The sequence below is a fragment of the Aulonocara stuartgranti genome (assembly GCF_965226115.1).
Source record: "Aulonocara stuartgranti genome assembly, chromosome: 1".
In the NCBI taxonomy this organism is placed as follows: Eukaryota; Metazoa; Chordata; class Actinopteri; order Cichliformes; family Cichlidae; genus Aulonocara; species Aulonocara stuartgranti.
The window spans coordinates 4735143-4748034 of record NC_138939.1 but is presented as its reverse complement, the minus strand read 5'-3'; positions in this window follow the sequence as shown (position 1 = coordinate 4748034).

The following is a 12892-nucleotide window of genomic DNA, read 5'->3' as shown; positions in this document are numbered from 1 at the left end:
CTGCACATAGCACATGAAAAAAAAAAACTCTTAATACACCAAAGAAACACATGACAAGCAACAGGGGTGGGTAAAGGGTGAGAGACAGCCTAATTAGACAGTACATCCGGGCCTGCGTGCGCTGGTCTCCGTCAGCATCGGAAGGGAATAAGCGTCGAAGGCGTTTGGAAAGGGAGGGGGGAGGAGTGTGTGCATATCAGTGTATATGTATGTGTGTGCGTGTCCAGAGTTCAGCTGAGACAGTGTCCTTCGCCCTGCCAGGCTAAGTAAACAGTCTTCCAGCCAACCCAGGTGGCCTTGCATGGAATGGGAAGGAACAGACTAAACACAGTTTGTATCAGGGTGTTTTTGTTCGGCTCCAGCCTTGCGACCGCAGCTGGCGCCCAAAGGGTATCCGTATGAAGTGATGGTGATTTTTACTTTAGTGCGAACAGCTCATATGAATTTCAAAGCAGTTCTTTTTTTTTTTGTGTCCCGTTTGGATCTTTAGCCATCAGAATTGTTGTCTTAAGGCCAAGAAAGATGCCAAGCGAATTTATTTTACCAAGTGGATCATCATGGCCTTGCCATATTGGTCCATTTGATTGACCTTTATTATAATTATGAATTTATTTTACAGACACAAACATCCATCCCCACCCTCATGCTCTCATATGCACTTAGGACCATGGGTCTCCAGCTGTCTCTGTGCGTCCTGTGGCTTCATGCATGAAGGTTAAGTGGCAATTTTAATTTGAACATATATGTGAGTATGGGCATGAATATTTTTCTACCTATATGTTATCCCTGTAGCAGACCCGTCCCTGCCTCTCACTGTATAACAACAGGAAGGATGGATGAATGAAAATGGTCATTATTTAAATTCAGTTTTATTTATATATGTCATATAATATGTATATCCCAAAAGGTTGATTCTGTTCTTCTAGACACAGTGTTTTTAGTGGGAGAAAGAAACGTTTCACCACTCAGGTTTCTCCAACCTTATTTGTATATGTTATGTTTAGACATGCTTTATATTGTAAGGTTAAGAATCTACAATAATGCAGCGAAAACACCAAGTATGGTTAATTGGCCTGTATTTGTATAGCGCTTTACTAGTCCCTAAGGACCCCAAAGCGCTTTACACAACCAGTCATCCACCCATTCACACACACAGCAAGCTACATTGTAGCCACAGCCACCCTGGGGCGCACTGACAGAGGCGAGGCTGCCGGACACTGGCGCCACGGGCCCTCTGAGACTGTCCAAGCCGGGGCTCAAACCGGCAACCTTCCGATTACAAGGCAACCTCCCAACTCTTGAGCCACAATCGCCCGTCTCAAGTATCAAACAGTGAATCATTATATTGCTGTAAGACGCATTATACTTCTTATTATAGAGAGTATAATCAGTATGTAGTATAGTTTGCATTATATTTCTGAATTAAAAAGAATGTGAAAATCATTAGATTTATTAGATAGGTTTGTATTATCCTATACTGTTGATTTACTGTGAATGAGTTACACTGTTTCATGACATTTCATACTGCTGAGTTAAGAAGAGAATATTGTGTGCAGAGAGCACAGAACACATTCCACAGGAGCTTCACCCCCACCTTTGTTGGAAGCAGAAAAACAGGGAGCCAAGGTCATAACTCAGGCTCACTGAGAGAGAGAAAGAATGTAGATGTTTAGGTTTTATGACTAGGTGGAGGGGAGGCGGAAGCTATAAGAATCTGAGGAACGCTGAGACACTTCGGGATCAGGCAGACACCCTCCCGTGCTCATCTCTCCTCCGGATGGTTTATGCTCATAAAGTGTTGAGTATGGAATAAAAGATTGTTGATTGAGCATTTATACACCATTTATATACAGTATTGTCCTTCCTTCAGCCCAAAGATCAAAACAATTGGGAGGTTTTAACAATTTGGTGCTGCGCGACCCGGATCTTTGGTGTGCTGAGGAAGGCCGATTTGGCCTGTGGTGAGATCGTGAGGCGAGGCGAGCAGAGGACCGGTCCAAATATAAAAAGGTAAGCACAGCCTGTTGTATCAAAAATACCAAATGTTCATATTGGAAATTCTAAATTAATCTGTTCGCTGAGTTACACGTATTTTCACATTAAATTGTCGGTGTCTGGTTTTCGGCACGAGATACTGACATCATAAGTTGAGGCTGAATTCCAGTGTCATACGAACTGGCTCTAGCAAGATACTAAAAACATTCTACGTTGAGACTAGAGTTGCAGCCCACGTTACCTTCCACATTTAACTTTGTCTATGACTGGCTTTTGTGGCAAGAAACTGTAAGTTGAGCTCAGAGGTTTCTGTGTGTGTTTCTGCGTGTGAGACGCGCTCTCTGTGTGTTTCATTGTGTGAAATAGGAACATGGTGACAGTGACGGTTAATGTGTGAATTGAAGGGCACTAGAGCGAAGACACATTTTAGGATCAAAGGTTGACACCTAGTGGACCTGTGGAAATTAATTTTGTTCATGTTGTGGCAACCCTCCTGTCTGTGGACGCACAGGCCGGTCCAGCGGCGTCTGGTTAGCCGAGGTGGCGACTTGGGAACTGAGGTCTCCCGCATTAGCTACAGAATAACACTGAAACTGCCGTGTCTTTGCAGTGTTTACAGAGCTAACGATTTGCACATTTGCATTTGCATTTGGTGTTTGCATGTTTTTCAGATTTCCGTATTCTTTTCCATATTCTACATTCTCAATTTAGTCACATGAGAGGTCAGAACAAAGTGTTAAGTGGAGGTGCTGAGTGTGGGAAGAGTAAAGTTGCTGCCACAAAGGTTTTCTGTCTCCATCTTGCTATTTTATTTTTAAGCGAAAACCATTATTATTAGAGGTAGTTGCTACAAACTGATACAACAACAGTGGCAGTTTTCTGTTTATCCCTAAACAAAGCAAAATCTGCATGTGGAACCATCCATTATAATATTGCGCATTAGCCTCTGTCATGTTCTTTCCTCATAGAATGATTTCCATACTCTGTAGACAGAGGAGCCTGCTTTTAGCAAAATTCCACTGCATAAACATGTTTTGCAATTCTAAAAGTTCCTGATAAATGTCTTATACTTTTTACTTGACAAGCATTGCTTGTAATGAACTATAAACAGTAAACATTCACAAATTATGAATGTCTAAATTTTTTCCCATTCTTATGTTATATATGATGTAGTTTTTTCATGACATGTTTTTCTCTCATTCATCTATTCTGAATTATGTTTGCAATATATCATATATCTGCAATATATTCACATCCACAGGATGGATTCATATATATATATATATATATATATATATATATATATATATATATATATATATATAGAGGCCAATACCAAGGGCTCAGAGAAGAGCTCGAGAGGATGTGGAGGGTGAAGGTAACGGTGGTCCCCGTGGTAATCGGAGCACTAGGTGCGGTGACTCCCAAGCTAGGCGAGTGGCTCCAGCAGATCCCGGGAACAACATCGGAAATCTCTGTCCTGGGAACAGCTAAGATACTGCGCAGGACCCTCAAGCTCCCAGGCCTCTGGTAGAGGACCCGAGCTTGAAGGATAAACCGCCCGCAGGGGCGTGCTGGGTGTTTTTTTTTTTTATACACACACACACACACACACACACACACACACACACACACACAGCACTTGCTTAGTTTGCAATATTATTTACATACAACTGAGCTGAACACTAAGACAAACATTTTTCAGACCTAAGAGTTCAGGATGCTGAAGATTTATCGGTCAGGAGCTGTCAGGTAGCCAAAAGCGAAGACGATCAGACCCCAGGTAATGCCAAGCAGAGTGATGACCCCCAGTTAGGGATGGGTATTGATAAGATTTTCACGATTCCAATTCCATTTTCGATTTTGTTTAACGATTCAATTCTTTATCGATTCTCTTATCAATTCTTATTTTTAAAAAAGGAGAACACTAAGGTCGAATAGCTTAGAACTTTGTTTTATGTCTTCTCTTTGAACAAGATAGAAATTTAGGAGTAACATGGCCTTACAAACCCAGCAGTGAGATCTTAAGAGATCCAGCCTACGGCTCTTCAATGGGGTGTCACAGGGTCCCCGGGAAAAAAATTGTAAATGTAAAATAATAAAATAAATATTCTTCTGTAGCAATAACAAAGTATAACATAAATTATTCAGTAGCAATTACACAAGAATATCCAGTAATGTCCCTGCCTACAATTAAACACATTCACTTACTGAAAATCGGGGGCATCTGCTGTGGCAAATAGGTCCAAATCTTTGACCACAAACTGAGTCACTGCTCGGTGACATTCGTCTATCCTGGCCTGAAAGGAGACGCTACCGGTAGACTGCAGCAACAACTGCCAGCATCTGAGCCAGACTCTGTCTGTCTCTCTCATCATGGTCACCTAAATGCACAGTAATGGCAGATTTTGTAATAAGGCAGATCGCGCTAACATAATATGCACTGTTAGTTGATTATTTACCTGCCGCATTAACGGGAGAGCACGTGCAAACGTTACCGCTGCTGCTGGGTTGAGATTCACGAATCCGGAGCGGAATTAAAAACACGACATTCATTTAAGGTCATCGTGTGTTTTGTGAGCAAATACTTTTGCATATTCGTGGAAATATGAAATAGATAGATAAATGAAATATCTACTTTGCAAGTATTGCAAGTTGCCCTGTTGTCATCCGTTCTCGTAAAGTATAGCCAAACTTTTGAGCATTTGAGCCATGTTTCCTGCCAGGTAAGCGACGCTCCGCAATGTGGTGACATCATTCGGGGCGACTGGAATCGATAAGGGAATTGTTTGCAAAAATAGCAAACAATTCCAAGGAATTGAAACAGTGGGAACCGGTTCTCAACAAGAACCGGGTTTCGATACCCATCCCTACCCCCAGTGGGGTAAAAATGTCTTTCTTGGCTCCATACAAAAACTGATTTGTCAAACAGAAAATGCCACAGCAGATTACAACATGAAACTAACAGACATTAAATTGTGTTTCAAGAGTGACTGCTAAAACTGCCATTCAAGGAAAATATTGTTGTCTGCACATCACAATACATCAATAGTGTCACATTTTTTAGCGGTTCTTTTTAACTTGCTGCTTGATGCTCTTGGTACTTTTTGTTTTGACAGATTCGACAACCTATCATCAAGTGTGTGTATCCTGGAAGATGTGGTCAATAATAAAAATGAGCAAAAAGGGGTATACTGATGGAGAAAATGTTACATATAACTATACTTTTCAATACATAAAGATGACAACATTAGCATGTACCATGTAAGTGTCATCTCAAGGATGATCACAAAACAGAGAACAACCTAGAACAACCCACCTGAACACTACCTTAGTCACCATCTGAGCCTCATGACAGGCATCTAGCATCTACAAAGAAATAGAGGGAATGATGACTGATGATATAATCCCTCACACTGAAACAATGAAAAATGAATTCTTAATAGAAAATGTTAATTATGCATGTGACTCATGCATGCGTGCATGCACCATCCTTATTTAAACATGCAAAGATCCAGAATAGAATAGAATAGAATAGAATTCAACTTTATTGTCATTGCACATGCACAGGTACAGGGCAACGAAATGCAGTTTGCATCCATCCAGAAGTGCTTTAGTGATATAGATATATTACAATATATATTAGCAATAATATAGATATGTGAGTATATTACAGAAATGGGTCTATTATGGTATGTTATAATGTACACGGTATGAAGTATGTTGTGAATATTCTATAACTATAAGTATGTACAGGCTGTAGTGAGTACAAGCTATGTACAGGATATGAACAGGATATAAATATGAAAAACTATACAGAATATGAAATGAAATAAATAACTTTACAGAATCTGGGATATACAGCTATACAGAAATGGGAACTATGCAAGTTGTAAACAGTTGTAGGATTAAAGATTATCGAATGTACAGAATGATTATTTACACAGAGCTATACAGTAGTGCAGTTAAGATAAGTGAGGGTGTAGATAGTTTCTACAGAGGCTATATAAAGTGCTAGTGGTTGTGAGTGGTGGTTCACTCCATGTTATTATTGTGTTTGAGGGTACAGTTGTCCATTGTGGGTGTGTGTATGTTCAGTCCATGAGTTTAACGTGGGTCAGATGTCAGGAGGCAGAGTTCAGGAGTCTGACAGCTGTGGGGAAGAAGCTGTTCCGGTACCTGGTGGTCTTAGTCCGGAGGCTCCTGTGGCGCCTCCCAGAGGGCAGGAGGGTGAAGAGTCCATGTGATGGGTGACTGGGGTCTTTGATGATTTTCCCAGCCCTTTTCAGACACCGCTTCCTGTAGATGTCTTTTATGGCAGGAAGTGGTGCTCCGGCGATGCGCTGGGCAGTTTTCACGACCCTCTGCAACGCCTTCCGGTCTGAGGCAGAGCAGTTCCCGTACCAGACTGTTATACAGTTGGTCAGGATGCTCTCGATGGTGCAGCGATAGAAGTTCACCAGGATGTCTGAGGACAGGTGGTTCTTCCTCAGAGTCCTCAAGAAGAAGAGGCGCTGGTGAGCCTTCTTGACCAGCTTGGAGCAGTTGGTCGTCCAGGTGAGATCCTCGGAGATGTGGACTCCCAGGAACTTGAAGCTGCTCACACGCTCCACAGCCGTCCCCTTAATGTGGATGGGTGGATGTGGGTCAGCATTCCTCCTGTAGTCCACGATGAGCTCCTTGGTCTTCTCGGTGTTAAGCAGCAGGTTGTTTCTGTCGCACCACTCAGCCAGACGATCCACCTCCTCCCTGTAGGCGGCCTCATCGTTGTCACTGATGAGGCCAATCACCGTGGTGTCATCTGCAAACTTAATGATGGTGTTGGAACCATCAGCAGGTCTGCAGTCGTGGGTGAAGAGGGAGTAGAGGAAAGGGCTCATCACACAGCCTTGTGGTACACCGGTGTTCATTGTGATGGTAGATGAGCAGCGGTTATCCAGCCGGACATGTTGGGGGCGGTTGGTCAGGAAGTCCAGTAACCATTTGCAGATGAGGGAACTGATACCCAGGTCTGTCAGTTTCCTGATGAGTTGTGAGGGGTGGATTGTATTGAATGCTGAACTGAAGTCTATAAACAGCATTCTGGCGTAGGTGTTGATGTAACTCTGATGTAAATGCAAAACAGCAAACAGGTATAAGATTTTACATGCTTGCAAATGTATTCCTTGCATTGCTTTGTTTTTATAGAACTGTACAGAGCCATAAAAACCTCTCTATCAGTCACTGAAACTGATGCAATGACTGCAGAGACAGCTGAAACACAAGAACTGAGCAGTCATTCAGATGTTTACAAACACCGTCCTGCCGAAATTGTTCCACTCACCTCATACCACCACTCTAAGTTTGAGCCGGAATCGTTTGACAAACTTGTTGAACACTTTAATAAAGAGAAGGCAGAGGTGGAACCCCTACAAGGCCATCCAACTTAAATTGGCCAGCAGGGAGCAGTGACAGCCAAGAGCCTTGCAAAACAAAAAGCCCAATTGGAGGACAGTGCTGCCACTGTGTGCCTGAACAGGAGATGCAGGTTAAGCAAGGTCAGGGTGATTACAAAATTGATGTCAATCTTCACGGGTATATCTTCTCTGTGTGTCCACTCAGAATGGGCAGAAGCTGTCTTTGGCAAGTGACAAGTTCTGGGTTGTTGTCGAGGGTCATATCGTTCTTGGGAAGAAGTTTTACATTTTTGATAAGAAGTAAAAATGAGAAAATGAAGAAAGAGTTAAAGCATTGAAATAAAATAAAAAAATTACTAAATGCATAAATCCACAAATCAATCAGGAATATGCAGCGAAAAAATTCAAGCAAGAAAGGAAGATAAGAGTGGACACATGAGTGAGGAGTGGAGATAAGAGTTGATATACAGTAGTAGGAGCAAGTACAAACAGTGGGAAGTGGGAAGGTTACTTTTAAAATGTATTCCACTACAGATTACAGAATACATGCCCCAAAATGTATTTTGTAACGTGTTCTGTTACATTACTCAATGAGAGTAACGTATTCTGAATACTTTGGATTACTTAATATATTTTCATGCTTTTTACAACTACATGAATGTGATTTATTACTATTACTGAAGGTCCGCGGCTCTGTCTGGCGCTGAACAGAAATTGTCGCGCTATGCTCCTTTGTTTATTGTGCATAAATAGTGAATTGTCCTGACAGAATATTGCGTTTCGCTTCTGTTATTATGGTACATTGACAAAAACATATACTTTTATTCACAGGATAAAATAGTTTTTTTGTATCACTAATTGCCCAGTATGATTACAGCATACAATATTATTGTCACTGCTACATTTCTGTAACGCATACCAGAAATTATTTCCACTACTAATTAATTACCGTTGAGCTCAAAGGTCCTATTAATAAACGGTTAACGAATGTGTATTTATGAAGACGATTTGTGAGACTGGTAAACTTACCTTTGTTCGTACGATGGTCTTTTGTTCTACTAGATACATTTCGAGGTCCTGTACCCATCCGTCAGTAAACTGTATCTGGGCTTGTTGCTGTGACCTGAAGTTACTAAAAACTTCATGAATGCATGCACTCACTCCAAGAACCATATAATTATAAATATGAGCGTGGTGAAAGTTGGGCAGCACGCTAATGTCTTTTGTCCACTCTGTGTGCTCGTAAGGGTCTAACCCTTTCACTCCTTTGATTTTTTCCTCGCATCTTTTCTTTGACTTTTCATCAAGTCTGTCTTTGTACGGACCGGCATTGTTCTCCTTCGTTTTGTACATTCCTTTTTTGGGGGGCAAAGAAAAAGCAAGAAGGTAAAAGTCTTATCATGCCAGAAGTCAACCAGCAGTGTCGGCTTGATACCAGATCTGGGCCAGACCTCCTTGCTATGTGGGTAAGAACAAAGGACAATAGTACCCTAACTGCCTTCTACACACAACATACAATTTGGATAAATTCCACTGTGACAAGGAGAGGATTAATTTCCCACCTAGGAAGGTAGGTTGTTTATTTTCAAGCAACACTCATGAACTTCATTCATTAATGTCACTATACACAATAGGTGAAGTGCAGACATTAGTATACCTCAGTAGTTACAACTTTTAAATACTCTGGCAAAAACAGTTATTTTATTTTTATTTTTGATTTACACCAAAACCTTCCCATATGGAAAAGAAATAGTAAAAACCTACATGATTTACTCATGAAAGTGGCCACTTTCATATATTGTTTGAGTAAGTATCCAAAACATACAAGTTTCATTACATAATTTTTCAAGGGATCTTATATCTGTTTTCTCTATTGTATGCTTTTCATACAAGTTTCACACAAGACAGATACAAACTTTATAAGATTTATATATATCTTTTCCATATGGGTTGTATCTCTGATCAACACATTGGAGTGAAATAGATTTTTGGTTTTGTAGTTGTTGTTCTTTTTTTATGGCAAACGAAAATTTTAACATTTTCCCTTTTTAAAATGAGCAAAAAATGTGAAGACAAAATGTTTTTTGATTAATTGTGAATAAGCATTCATTATGCATCTGCAGTACCCTCATGTCCCATTAGGTGGACTCATCATCAGTCATTTCAGTTACTATCAGAACACCAATTGAACAAACAAGCAGGTTTTGCAGACATTGCAGAGGGAGTTCAGGATGCAGAAGAGGTAGAGGCCAGGAGTAGTCAGATAGCCAAAAGAGAAGAAGACCAGGCCCCCCAGGTAAGGCAGAGCAAAGTGATGACTCCCAGCAGGGTACACAGGTCTTTTCTGGCTCTGTCAAGGTCGACCTGTCCAAACTGATTTATCAAATATACAGTGACACAGGAGATTACAGAACATCTGAAACTGGTAGAAGGAGACTTTGAAAAGTGATTTTAAATTCAGAGACAACATTCTTGCCAAATGAGGGAAATCACATTTCTTATTTGGTTTGTTTAACAGTGTTTAACATATTCAGACCACACCCAGTGCAGGGTTTATGCTACAGCTGGTCTAAATTAACAGAACTGGTAATTACCAAAATCTTTTTTTTTATTTCTATAGTGTTTAATCCACTATTAAGCCAGGTGGATGCAAGCTTTTTGATTGAAGCTATATTTTAATGCTATGATATAATTATTGTTGTTTCTACTCTATCCGAGTACTCAAAGTGCTTTATACAACATTCCTCGTTCATTCACACTCATTCATGCAGGCACTTTTTTTGTATGCTAAATGCTTTCTACCCAACATCCACACACATTCACACTCTGATGGATGCATTGCAGAGCAACTTGGGGTTCAGTATCTTGCCCAAGGATTTTTGACATCCAGACTTGAGCAGCCACCAACCACCAACCTTCTGATTTGAAGACTGACCTGTTTTACCTCCTGAGCTACAGCCACCACTATTTCTTTAATCAAAATAATATTTTTAATGTTAAAATTAAATTATTGTTGAATGTTCTAATTTACCATTTTTACAAAAATTCAGAAAAAATAGTAAAACTTATAATTATAATTACTATCCATTAATTTTCTTACTGTTTCACAAAAAAGCTGTAAAACAAATGGATTTTTGTTTTTTATTAAAATGTCAAATCACACATATTTACCTACATTCTTGAACATTCTTCCTGCCTGATTAGGCAGGAAGTGCAGGTTGAGGAGCACCAGAGCAATTAAAAGGTTGATGTGGACTTTCACAGAAACATCTTGTCTGAGTTTCCTGTCAGGTGATGTCATTGTTTGAAGAACATTAGGCCAATCATCAAGTAAGGAAAGAAAGCCTAGATGACAGTATTAAAGATGAAGGCATTATATTTTCTGCAAAAAGAAGAGGAAAATAGCAGAAGAGCACTCCTGCATTGCCTTTTAGTAATGAATTGAAGGAGAGAAAGACAAAGGCATTAGAAAAGAGCAGTAAAAAAGTCTGAAGAGTTGTTGGGAGCAAGGACAACATGGTAAGTGGACAGTATTTATCTTGGAAATAAATCATTGAAAGACGAGTAATTTAACTATTTGTAATGAAGAGCAAAAGGGTGACAGCCAGAGCAAAAAGCGAAAGACTGCAGCCAATCAGAGTAATGTCTGTTAATATCTTCAGGTCGTTTTCTGAGAGGGAAGCACTCACCTGTAGAGAAAATACACATTCACAATGACTTGTAGCACTTATATTGTCATGCCATACTTATCTGATATGTTTATATATTTCGAATCGAAATTGTGTCCTATATAAAGGGTGAATAAATCTTCACAATGGTGTTACATTAGTTTAAAACCCACAGGTTCTAATTTATGGTTTGTTTTTCATTACTAACTGTAATCTTTAAAAACTACAAATACAAATTTTCTATACCCTTTATATACTTATTTATTACATAAGTATATCTTATTCATTTAACCAGACATTGAGAATATATTTTTATTTACAGTGGTGACCTTTGATAAAGGTGCAAAGGTTAGTGGAGAGGAGAAGGATGAATGATTATCTAATCAAATCCCAAAATATTTATATTCAGTGATCTTGACTATTGAATTTTTAAACACAGATTTGCTACTTAAGTTCTAATATATCCCTAATAATAACAACGGTGCAGTATAATAATTAATCTTTCTTCTACTGATATTCCTCTTCCCACCTCTGAGCATACCTCCTGTCTCCAAGGAATAATTCCACCTCTCCGGGCTCTCTTCCACATTTCCACTTCTTTCGTTCATTAAAATATTTCCATCTCTATCCTTAACGACCTTAATCTGCTGTACATCTTCTCCAGCTTAATCACTCTGTCTGTGACCAGTGTCCAGCCTCACATACAACCCACTATAAGCCTTTTTCCTCCTCTGTCTGCCATTCACAGATAGTTCACAGGACTGTAAGAAGCAAAATGAAGGCACCTTCCTCCCAACCAGCACTCCTCCCTGTCCAGGATGTATACATTGTTAGGAACAAAATGATTAAATAAAAGTCTTTATTTTTTATTTTATTTTTTTACGTACACTTTTCAATTGTGCTCATTAAAGAGTGGCACTTTATGTAAAAAGGGTCAAAAGCATCAATTCAGCACTATGATTGAATTGAATTATTGAGACTGACATGTTGGGGGCAGAGGAATTTGAAAACATGCTTACACATCATAATTGGTTATTAAGTCAGGGGGACAATTTTTCTGGGCCAAGTGAGTCTGAACAGAATGTCTCAGATGTGGATAATTAGTCGAATCAATACACTGTGAATTGTTAGCTAATAATACAGAAAGGTTAGGGAGCGAGGTGTTTTTCTTTCTCTCTTTTCTTTCTCTCTTTTTTTTTTCAAAAAGAAAAATTCTGCCATTTGTTTAAAATTCATCAAGAAATGGCAGTATCAGAAGGCTGGACAGCCACTACGGACTCACATATAAAAGTATATTAGAAAACTGTTTAGATACAGAGAGAATGAAAATATTGGCATGATATCAAAAGTAGGTAAAAAAATAAAAAAAATGTCATAATTAATTTCGGTCACGATATTGGTGATGTGACTCTTGGGACTGCACCCAAAATGTACCTTTTGAAGGGTTCTCCAATAAATTATCTTAAAGTTCAAATAGCGTACATATTTGTTTGTTTATATTAACTAATGGTATTACAGGCATTAAAATGGTGCAGTTTTTATACTAAAACTGTGATACATCCCATGTTGATGCTCAAAGTTGTTTAGACAAAAAGGATGTGAGGGAATGAAACAAGATTTTGGCTTTAGATGGCTACAACTCTAAATTTTACTAGTTTATGAAAGGAAACTTCTGTCTGGCTACATTACATTACAAACGTATTCTACAAATAAATAAAAATCAGCTGATTTTAAGGAATCAAGTTGGAACTGTTTTTAGATCTGATAGATTTAATGTTACTTCTGGTTTAGTAATAAACTCAGTAAAACGGAATAGTTTTCCTAACAGCAAAA